Below are 12,456 nucleotides of genomic sequence, written 5' to 3'. Positions count from 1 at the left end.
AGATTTGCAATGAGATTTAAGCCTAGCTTGAAGCTCTTTTCTGAGCTTTGAGCAGCTTTATAGGACCATGCTCCTAACTTGAAATGAAGTTCAATACCTATTATTTAGGCCACCTAGAAACTGTAGAAACTGACTAAAAGCATTCCCTATCATTAACCTAAAATTTTTTTAGGATTAGAACATGATTGAAGAATTCTTATGTATGTACCTAAAAACAATAAACTTTTACTTTTCAAAAAAGTAGTTTGAGCACAAGTTTGAAGTTCTTTCTGTTTTGTTTTTAAGATTTTATTTATTTATTCATGAGAGGCACCGAGAGAGGCAGAGACATAGGCAGAGGGAGAAGCAGGATCCGTGCGGGGAGCCTGATGTGGGACTTGATCCCAGGACCCTGGGATCGCAACCTGAGCTAAAGGCAGACGCTCAACCACTGAGCCACCCAGGTGTCCCTGAAGTTATTTCAATTACATCAATAAAGAACAAGTTTTATTTACTGGTCAAAAATGATTTAGAAATTTGAAATTTAGCATATAACTTGAAGGGAGAACTGCAAATTTAATTAATTTCTGTGCCCTTTAAGAGGTCACTTAAAGGAGATGTTAAATAGAATTGCCTTTTCCAGCCATACATAGCACATTTGCCTTGTCTTATGATTCTTTCTGTTTGCATTTGGCAATGCCACTAAAAAAAAAAAGTAAGTTCTGGAAAGATAAGCATTATGTCTTACTATTCCTTTTGTCTCCCAATGGTAGAAGAAGGAGCACTGAGCCCAACACAAGAGGTGGAAGAAGGGAGAAGGATTGACAGTCATTCAATATATTTCTCTCTTAAATTTTTACACATTTAAAATTAGTTATGGATAAGAAATAGATTACTAAATTATCACAAAAATTTAATGCAGACAAGAATTAAAAGTTTTGCTGAAATAGAAATATACCTCATTTCCCTTTTCTCTCTTGTTCTTTACCATTAAAAGAAAATACTAGCCTCTAGAATCTATTTGACTTAACATTTTTCTAGGTAATTTCAAGGGACTGGTGGAAAAGTCTTATTGTAGATGCCAATAATGTAAGCAGGCACAGGTAGCACTGGTGTTGCTAGAAGGATGATTGACATAGCATGGTGATGACCAATCCTGGAAAAGTTATGCCCTTCTCAATACCTATTCTTGTTTTCATCTGTCAACTAATTCCTGCATACCAAAAACTACATGCAGAAAAAATGATAATCAGTTGGTATTGGTTTAAGGAATATCTGCATTAAAAGGATATACGGAAAGAAGTCTTTAAGAATTAAATGAGCTATACTAGTAAAAATAAGAGATGGGCTGATAATTTTTGGGTAGGGAATTTGCCTACTTATTAGTAGCACATACAAGTTTGATCCTGGACTTAGTGACTGGTGTCAAAGGGTGGAGAGGACATATATGTATGGTTAGGAAGAGAGAGCTGGGAAAAAGTAGAAAGTTGGTGAATATACTCCCAGTTTGTTTTAGTTCCAGTAGCCTGATCTTGGGATAATATTGGTGTTTTATAGTGTCTCAAACTGTACCTCTGATAAGAGTCCAGTGGTCTCATTCATATTGTGGCATCTCTCATGGGAAGATCACCTGTAGGCAGTGGACAGTTTCCTCCCTTGTTTGCATGAATAATGAAGACATCATACAAAACTTTGAAAGACTGATGATTTTTTAAATTCTTTTATTAATTCAACAAATATTCATTGATACCTCTCCTAGCCCAGACTAGGGCCACAAGAGTAAGCAATTAACAGTTCAGTTGGGAGTGGAGGGTGAACTATAGGTCAGAGGGGCAAGTTCAGAGCAATTAGGGGGTTGTCTAACTCAACTTAAGGAAATGGGCATGGAAGTCTTTTCTGGGAGAAAATGACCTGAAGGATGAGTAGTATGAAAGAAAGAGGACAAATAAACCACCTTCAGAAGAGATGCTTTTGTAGATGCCTGTAGTAGAACAGTATTGAAAGGCTGGGAAACAAAATGACTTAATATCTTGCCAGGTATCAATGTTAAGTTCAATAAAGCAAACCTTTTTTTCTATTAAAAATTTGAGAACATTTGCCCTTTATCAGTTTTCAGACTTTGATTGCTCTGTTTACTAAAAATGACTATTTCTTTTAAAGAGTAATTTTTTAAGGCTAATGTTTTCCTTAAAGGATAACAATTTTTGGAGGTATAATTTAAGTTCTGCTAATTTAAGTTAAACTGTTTTTCTGGATAACCGCATACTTTTTCTTTTTAGTGTCTTTTCAATCCTTAATCATAATTATAACCTGTTTAAGTCAGGTGTCCATAAATATTCACTATAAAAGCTACATTATCATTAAGGAGAATATTTTTCCCATGACAGTTTCTTAAAAAATGAAACAAAAGTTTTGAGGCATAAGTTTGGCTTTTAAGGATAAAATTAGGAAGGTTATCTGCCACATTCTTAAAATAAGCCAACTTTTACTACCATTAGAGCTGCATCCCCTGCTATACAGCTATGTAAATAGTGCACTCAGTAGTCAAGTAGCTGTGCATAGCTTTATTTCTTCTAAATCATGAAGTAGGCAATGAAGCAAGGTGTTTTCCCACTTAGATAAGCCTATCAAGGTGTCTCTGTTTCTGAGAAATTGTTCTCAACTCCTTGTACAAATAATGCATTACAAAATAACATTGGATGCTTAATAGACATAAGGAGGTGCTGTCAACTTTGAAAAGACTCTGGCCAAATTTGGTCTGGAAATTTTCTCTTAACTGGCTTGAGGTTGATCAGATATTGAATCATAATTCATCCCCAAGGATGAGATGAGCGTTAATCTATATCATGGTGATTAAGTTGTATTTAGACCTAAAATTCATGATGTTTTAAAGTGTTATTTAATAGTTTATCATTTATTTACAGTAATATTACTACTAAAATTACTGTACTATGTGGAAATAAATTTTGTTATTGTCACGAATCTTCTAATTTAGTCTATACAAAATTGTACAATGTACAACCTGAAACATTTTCTTTTTTTAAATTTTAATTTAATTTTTATAAATTTATTTTTTATTGGTGTTCAATTTGCCAACATATAGAATAACACCCAGTGCTCATCCCGTCAAGTGCCCCCCTCAGTGCCCGTCACCCAGTCACTCCCACCCCCCACCCACCTCCCCTTCCACCACCTCTATTTCGTTTCCCAGAGTTAGGAGTCTCTCATGTTCTGTCTCCCTCCCTGCTATTTCCCACTCATTTTTTCTCCTTTCCCCTTTATTCCCTTTCATTACTTTTTATATTCCCCAAATGAATGAATGAAACATTTTCACTGATTGACTAAACATAATAAGATAATTAAAATGTTAATTCTTCTAAAATACATATGTCAATATTGAAGTTGGCACAGAACACTTCATTCCATCCTAATTACTTCACAAAATACCTCTTTGCTGTAAGATTGCAGTTATACTTTTAGTCCATTTCACGGAAAGAAAAAAAAGACTTTCAGGAAATTGGTTAGCCTGATAAGCTTGCTAATGTACAACTTCTAGTTTTAAAGTTATCCATAGGACTATTTAGGTGTTGTTCATTTTAATTAAGAAAGATTGGTGTTTAAAAATTAGCTGATGATTGAAATGATCATAACAAAATCCTCTATATGCAATGATTGGATTGTTTTCTGGAAATTCTTGGGTAGTCAGTTAACTCACAGAGAGCAGATATAAATAGCAGGCCTGGTCAGTTCACTGTGTGACTAACATCATTAAGTATTAAAGAGTAAAAAGTTCATTTTCAGAATACTGATTTAAACTTTACAGTTTCCTTAGAGCCAATACAAGTTACTAAGAGACTTTAAAGGGGCAAAACTGAAGCATTTTTAAGTAATATTTTTCTTCCTGCAATGGTAAACTTACCAAGATCTTACCATGTGTCTGGCACTGTGCTAAATACTTTATGTGGATTACCTAATTTAATCTTCATAGAACACTTATATTATAAAATTGGCAGAGTTATGTTCATTTTGCAGATGGGGCAACTCCAAAGCATAGTTTTAGTTATCACCACATGATCACTATACTATTATGGTGCAATTAAAACATCACACATGATTTTGAATAATACAGTGGGATAATTTGCATATGAAGAACAATAAACAGCTGAAATTTTCTTCTCTGTAATATGACCTAATGAGTACTTGGCATCATTTTCTTATTATTAAATAAAAACTCTACTCCAACGCTCCTTGGACAAAATATCTCCATCTGTCTTCCCCTGAATTGGCATAGAAACTTTCAGTTTGTTTTGTGTACAAATTGCTAAAGATACTGCAAAATTTAATTTTGTTTCATTTTAAACATATTTCTGACATTGAAATATTTATACTTCTGTTCACTAGTATGTACATAACTATTATAGTATACATACATATATACAATTTAATTTCAGAAAATAAATCAGACAATTTTAGGAGTACAGCCAGATAGTTTCCCTCTCTAAAGGCCACTCAATCCAAACAGAAGAAACACAAAAATAAATAAAGGGAACAGCAGAGAGTTTGTTCTAACAAGCACTTCTGAAGGAAAGGTTAAAAGAGAAATAGTTTACTGGCAAATTAGTTCTTTATTTTGTCCATGATTAATATGTTTTAAATTATTTCGAATCCTTTTAGGACTTAAAAAAAGAGGCAGAAAAAGGGGACAAAAATGATCAGTTAGTACAAAGACAATATATCTGGGATTCTATTTTTTTAAGTTTTTTTTTGTGTGTGTGCTTCTGTGTAAGTCATATTGTATCTTTGAAAACTAGACATATACATTATTTGTAACCTGGCTGACCTTAGGTTTTTTCAATATCTTAAAAATATCTTAGGTTTTTATTCTCAAAGTTGTAGTGGTTCTTTTCAACAACTAGAATACTATTTATTGCAATGTTGATTGAGCATATATTGTGCTATGTACTGTGGGTACATGGATGTATAGGTAGAGACCCACTATTTGAAAAATTTCAGCCTATTTGAAAGGAAAACACCAAAAACTCAATTTTATTTATTTATTTATTTATTTATTTATATTTTATTTATTTATTCATGAGAGACACAGAGAGAGGCAGAGACATAGACAGAAGCAGACTCCCCATGGGGAGCTGGACATGGGACTCGATTCCACGATCCCAGGATCATGACCTGAGCCAAATGTAGATGCTCAACTATTAAGCCACACAGGTGCCCTTAAAACTCAATTTTAATAAACTATGGTAAGTATGTGATAAAAATATGTTCAAGGAGGGATCGTAGTGGAGGGCAGGTAACATAACCAAAGAGACACTGAGCAAGACTCTTGAAGGACGTGATCCTTGAACTATATCTTCAAGAGCTAGTGTGAATGAACTAGGCTAGAGAAGTGGGTAAAGGATTGGGAAGGGAGTCAAGAAAGGGCATTCCCTCCCGGAAAATAGCACATGAGGAAAAGCTGATTGATATTTCAGGAGGTATGAATGGGAATTATGGGAATTAGTGTTTCTGGAGTATTGGCTTCAAGGTAGGAAGTGGGAAGAGATGAGAATGCAGTGAAGTCCCATTTCTTGCAAAGCTATTTTCCATTCGAGAGAACATGAACTTTATTCTACAGGTAATAAGGAGCTATCGAAGAAGAATGTAGAAGCAGTCATTAATAAAAACAGTTATTTTCATTATTCAAAAAAATGATCTGGATGGTCAATATTTAATAATAATTGGAAGATTTATTTTATTAGAAAATTTTAGCCTCTTTTCTTATCAAAGCTTCTTACCACAACCACCTACAAATGGTAAAGTTAGCTCATATTAATTAAAATCCATTACTTTTCACTGTAAGAGTTTTTGAAAGAACTAGGTTGTCCATTGGAGAAGAGAAAGAGCAGAAAAAGTAAGCTGAACAATTCATCTATGATTACTCAGTCTTAGTTTATCATCCAATAGTTCTCTTTTAGTATAAACATGAATATGTATTATTTACCACCTAGGAGTAGATTGGATTGAATAGAAAGTGAGAGGCATGGAAGTAATAGTGTATTTTGTTATTATGAGATCTGGGCTTTAATCCTTTTCCTTCCAGGAATTAACTGATCCTAGGCAAGTACTTAACTATTCTGGGCCTTGGGTTTTGTTTGTTTGTTTGTTTATTTTTTAAGGGGGTTCTAGCAGATTGCTTGAATAGATTTCAATCGTAAAATGTTACCAAAAGTACTAAGCAACAGAAAGGGAGAGAAGTATCTGAGCTGTCTATTGCTATATAACAAATCACTCAAAATTCAGCAGCTTAAAACAGTATTTATTATCTCACGGGGTCAAAGGGTCCTGAATCTGAGAGAAGCTAAGCTAAGTAGTTCCAGCTTAGGGTCTCTCTGGAGTTAAGCTGTCAGTGGGGGCTGCAGTTTTCTCAAGACGCATTTAGGGCTGAAGGCTCTACTTCCAAGCTCTCTCTCATGCTAGTGGGCCGGCCTCAGTTCATAGCAGCCTGTTGGCCAGTAACTTCCTCTTTACTATGAGAGCCTCGCCATAGGCTTTCTCAGTGTCCTCATAACGTGGTAATAACTGGCCCCCCCCTCAGACAGAGTGATGAGGGAGGGGGAGAGAAAGAGAGGAAGCGAGAGAGGGCATCTTTAAGATGGAAGCTGCGATGTGACACATCATCACTTTTTCCTCGTTTTATTTGTCATACAGATCTTACAGGGAAATGTGGGAAGGAACTATACAAGGATGTGAATGAATACTAAGTGGTGGTGATCGTTACAGGCCAAACCAAAGGCTGGCCCATCATATAGGGTTTCTGTATCTAAAGACATTTTAGTCAAATTGGAAACCAAAGTATAAAGAAAGAGTAAGTTAAGGCAGTAACAGAGCAGCACATTTGTGAAAACAGCCTGAAGAATAGATAGCTGTCCTGACAGAAGCTGTTAATGTGGCTTAAGAGCATGTGGTGCTCTTTTCTTACTACAAACTTAGAGAGGAAACCATATAGTGTGTGTTAATACTCGAAAGCAAAAAATCTATATCCTTTCTCAATGCTACAAAGTGGGGCTGTATGAGACAAAAACAACTCCATTTCATAGTTAATAGAGCTAGAAGGGATCCTTGAGATCATCTAGTCCAGTGATCTTGACATGCAGTTTTTTCGTGTGGCCCTTAGGGAAACTGGTAAAGAAAAATTGTATACCAAATGTTAGCAAGTGGATTCAAAGCTTTCATCAGATTCTTGAAAATATTTGTGTTTCCAAAAAAAAGTATACAATGTACTGATTTTATACACAAAGTATACAAAGTTCATCCTGATCATTTTATTTATGAGAGACCCGAGACACAAAGAATCTAGTCTTTTTGAACTAGAATTGAAGTCTGCTGGCTTTTAATTCAGTATTTAAAATAATACAACCAACATGTATGCAATATATATTGTTACTGTGGTCTGCAAAAGCAAAAGCTTAGCTTATTCTCCTGTATCTAAACACTCTTACTATTAGGATCATTTCCCCTTTTGTACCCATTAAAAAAGTGGGTATTTTTTTTATAGGTAATAGAGTCATCAGAGAGAGGAGAACATTGTTCCAAAGTGTTTATAAAAGTGAAAATCTAGTGTTTATACATAGTGTAAAGAGATTGGCAAACAGATTATAATTGGTCATTTATAGTATAAATCCAAATACTGATCTCCTGTATTCATTCCCTTGACAGATATTGTTAAGCACTTACTGTGTGCCAGGAATCATGCTGGTTGTTGGGGAGGCGATACAACAGGATTCAAGATAGAAACTTCTCTGCCCTCACACAGTTTCTAGCAGTCCTCCCCCATCTACCTGTCTCTGCTATTTCTAGTCTCTTCTTCCTAACAAATCTGTTGAGTGGTGTGGGTGGCATATAACTGGTGGGTGGTAAGAACTGAGTAGAGTTATAGGTGTCATGTAGAAACAGAATGTCATTTTAAAAAGAAGAAATGCAAATGGTGGGGGATTTGAATTGTCTGGTATAGACAGCAACAACTTAGAACTGAGCTTTTTTCTGTATTCAGTTCTTAAATAAGCTAGTGGGTTGCTTTTACATCAGCTCTATAATGGCAGGCAATTATAAAGGACACTGTATAAAGTACTACTCTATGCAAACTATTAACCTATTGGCTGAGATGGAAGGGGCAGGAAAGGAAAGCAGAGGTGATGAGAAGAAGAGTTGGGGAAGAGTTGATAAAACAGTTGTAAAGAGGTGTCACACTTTAAATTCCTGGTTCTAAAGTCTAGGAGAATACAATAATATAGTGTAGATTTCCCCATCGACATTATAATTTTATATAAATTCCTGAATTTTTCACTTACCGGAATAAAGACATTATTTTTTATTTAAATTTTTTATACACTAAAACTATGGTATATTTCCAACTACCAAAGCTTTATTAATTTACTTTATTTACTATTTTAAAAATAAAGATGAGGGATCCCTGGGTGGCGCAGCGGTTTGGCGCCTGCCTTTGGCCCAGGGCGCGATCCTGGAGACCCGGGATCGAATCCCACATCAGGCTCCCGGTGCATGGAGCCTGCTTCTCCCTCCGCCTGTGTCTCTGCCTCTCTCTCTCTCTCTCTGTGACTATCATAAATAAATAAAAAAAAATAAAAAAAATAAAAATAAAGATGAAATAATCAGTATATTACATTTGGGAGTAGGCTGACAACAATTTCACTAAAGAAGACTTTAGTGAAAATGGGAACATTTTTAAAGTCAGAAGCCACTAATCATGGATGTAAAAGACAATTTGATCTAGTTTACTGGGATTTAAATTAAGAATTCAAGTCAATTCAATATTTATGAAGCAGTTTTAATGTACAAGATGACACTGTGTAATAAAGGCTACAGAGATAAATAATATAACTTTTGCCTCTAATGTGCTTTTATAGGAAATAATTTGCTAAGTTTTTTAAAAAATTTTTAAAAATTTTTTATTGGTGTTCAATTTGCCAACATATAGAATAACACCCAGTGCTCATCCCATCAAGTGCCCCCCTCAGTGCCTGTCACCCAGTCTCCCCCACCCCCTCGCCCACCTCCCCTTCCACCATCCCTAGTTCGTTTCCCAGAGTTAGGAGTCTCTCATGTTCTGTCTGCCTTTCTGATATTTCCCACTCATTTTTTCTCCTTTCCCCTTTATTCCCTTTCACTATTTTTTATTTTCCCCAAATGAATGAGACCATATAATGTTTGTCCTTCTCCGATTGACTTACTTCACTCAGCATAATATCCTCCAGTTCCATCCACGTTGAAGCAAATGGTGGGTATTTGTCATTTCTAATGGCTGAGTAATATTCCATTGTATACATAAACCACATCTTTATCCATTCATCTTTCGATGGACACCGAGGCTCCTTCCACAGTTTGGCTATTGTGGACATTGCTGCTATAAACTTCAGGGTGCAGGTGTCCCGGCGTTACGCTGCATCTGTATCTTTGGGGTAAATCCCCAGCAGTGCAATTGCTGGGTCATAGGGCAGATCTATTTTTAACTCTTTGAGGAACCTCCACACAGTTTTCCAGAGTGGCTGCACCAGTTCACATTCCCACCAACAGGGCAGGAGGGTTCCCCATTCTCCACATCCTCTCCAACATTTGTGGTTTCCTGCCTTGTTAATTTTCGCCATTCTCACTGGTGTGAGGTGGTATCTCATTGTGGTTTTAATTTGTATTTCCCTGATGGCAAGTGATGCGGAATTTTGCTAAGTTTTGAAAGTTGCTGATAAGTTTCACATGAGCAAGGGAGAGATCAGGAGCATTGAAAGTGAATACAGTTGGGTCTACCCAAAGAGGTGAAAAGGACAAAAGAGAAGAATCAGGAGAAGAAAATTTCATGGAAAAAGTACATTTGAACAAAGGGGATATTGGCTGAAGGATTTTGATAGAGGGTGAAGTTTTCAAGCAGACAAAAAGTGTGCAAAAAGGCATGGATGAAGTAGGGCAGATATAATGAATGGTGAGTCCTGGAGAATAGGGTGCAAGGAAGTGATAATGCCAATGCCAAGCTAGTAAACTAATGAAATGCTATTAACTTCATATTATGAAAGGAGAAGATAGGAGAGCAGTAAGAGAATGAAAGGGGGGAGACAGAATGCAAGGAAGGAGGTGAGGACATAAACAAAGGAAGACTCCAGCAAGGGAAGCAGTAGGGAGAGTGAACACTAAAGGGAAGGAAAAGGGATACACCGATACATCATGAAATAGGAGAGAGAAAAGGCAGAGAGGTGCTCTGGACGTTCTGTAGTCTACAGAGATTGTGACGGGTATAATCAGAGAGCCTGCCAGAGTTAGGGACTATAGGGGATTTCTCTTTTTGAACAAACCAACTGTGAACCCACCAATATTACCCTAGTCGCTGAATGAAATCACGTTAAAGGTCAGATATGCAAGCCTGTGGTTTCTCACTTTGATGTAAGGCTTTCACAAATTCATCCTTATAATAACCTATGGAGATGGCTCAACAGGTCCATGGTAAATAATTATAAACAATCTTGCATTGTATTGTTATTTCTTTTGACAAGTGTAAAATCTTGAGAATCTTAACTGAGAAATTCCTTTTGTACACTGCTGGCAAAATACAATCTCATCACTTTGAGCTTACTTAGGGGCTAAATCTATTTTGAGCTTCCCTAAGAAGCAAGCCAAGGTCACAAAACTAGTTAGTGGTACAGAAAGAGAGAGATATAGAATTCTTGGCTTTGTGAAGAGAAATGACCTATGGAATACTATTTTCAAACAATACATCCGTGTTTTAAAAAGCTAATTTGGGTAAAACTGCAGTCCATTCATGGAAAATTGTTAGTGCATGAGAGAATGTTTAAGTTGGAATGATTTTGTCCTCACTTACTAATGACTCCAAACTAACTCAGCTAACTTATCACCAATGTGATGAAGAAACCATAAAATCAAAGATTCACAGATCAGGAATAAAATGAGTAAACAGCTGGTTTGCCTTTTGCTTTTCATGCACATTAATATCTCTGGCAGAGGTAGAACCTTCAGGCTATTGTCCTATAGGGATCTAGCTTTAGCTTCTGCAACTAGAGAAGACTGACCCACTTACAGGGTAGTAGCTTTAGCTATTCTATTGATTTGAGTATTTTAAATTATTTTAATGCCGAAGAGCAGATAAAGAACTGTAACCAGTGACGTGAAGTTCAAAGGACATAAATATAACACCACATATTTCATTCCTTTTTATTGGTAGGGTGTTAGAGGACAAGATGAATGGAGATTAGTTCTGGAACTATCTCATAAATTACTAAAACTTTCTTTTTTCTTTTTAAAAAGATTTTCTTTATGTATTCATGAGAGACACAGAGAAAGGCAGAGACAGAGGCAGAGGGAGTAGCAGGATCCCTTCAGGGAGTCTGATGCCAGATTTGATCCTAATCCCAGGACTCCAGGATCACGTCCTGAGCCAAAGGCAGACAACCACTGAGCAACCCAGGCATCCCTAAAACTTTCTTTTCAATCTTCTCCCTGGCATCATCACTGAGATGAGTTGTTCCCCCAACTCTTCTGTCTCTGCCCACTTCTCCGTCCTCTTCTCTCTCCTCCTTTTTCCTTCCTCTTTTTTCCTCCTCTTTCTTTTCTTTCTTTCTTACTCTGAGCTCTTTTTCTGTTTCTTTGCTTTCACTAAATGCACTAGAGAACTGAAGTACCTACTAAATATTCACTAAAGCGACTAAGCAAATCACCTGTATTTGAATTTTAAAAGAAATTTTAAAAGACTAATTTATATATATCAGATTAAAGAACTATTTATAGTTACAACTTTATCAAAAAAGCCGGAAAAATGTTTGAAAATAAATGTACTAGATTTTAACAATGATATGTTCAGGTAAATCTCTTTGCTTTTTTCTAGTGGTTTCCAAATAGTTTTTGATGAGCATATACTCATTTTTTGATGATCATGAACCATATATATATATTTATGGGTATACATTTAATTATAATAAACTATGTTGTTTTTAACACACGTGCCTCTCATTTTCCTCTTTCAGTCACACTTTGACAGGGTAAGAAAAGCTCCCCCAACCACTAGTAGTCTAAGAAATTCAAGACATATAACAAATCTTTTCTTAAAGCTCTTTAAAAATGGAACCTCTTGCAATCCATTCCAGTATTATATTACCCTAACAATTGGAACACTTCTTAATATTTAGGGAAATTACCCCTGCTTTAATTTAAACTCTTTTCATTATGTTCTTTTTCTTCACTTTCAAATACTTAGAAAAATAATACATCTCTTTTCTGTTTATATTCATCTCTTGATGATTTCATCTAGTCTTGGCTAGTGACCACCACATTTATGTCTCTAAGTCTAGACCTCTCCCCTAAACTCCAGACTCAAGTATTCATCTCTACCTACATGGCTATTAGGCATCCCAAACTTAACATGTTCAAGGTAGATCTCAGTATTTCCCTCTCAATGCTTCCTGG

General features: G+C 35.9%; 2 protein-coding genes across 3 annotated transcripts in view; one reads left to right on the top strand and one right to left on the bottom strand.

Annotated features, from left to right (window-relative positions):
- FAM227B (family with sequence similarity 227 member B) overlaps positions 1–12,456 on the bottom strand; it is a 182,630-nt gene that overhangs the window by 69,334 nt on the left and 100,840 nt on the right. The window lies entirely within an intron of this gene.
- The window catches only part of FGF7 (fibroblast growth factor 7), a 54,012-nt gene that overhangs the window by 10,587 nt on the left and 30,969 nt on the right, over positions 1–12,456 (top strand). The gene's annotated exons all lie outside the window — the stretch shown is intronic.

This window comes from Vulpes lagopus, chromosome 2, assembly GCF_018345385.1.
Source record: "Vulpes lagopus strain Blue_001 chromosome 2, ASM1834538v1, whole genome shotgun sequence".
Taxonomy (NCBI): domain Eukaryota; kingdom Metazoa; phylum Chordata; class Mammalia; order Carnivora; family Canidae; genus Vulpes; species Vulpes lagopus.
The sequence above is the reverse complement of the archived record's forward strand: the minus strand, read 5'-3'. Positions and strand labels throughout refer to the sequence as shown.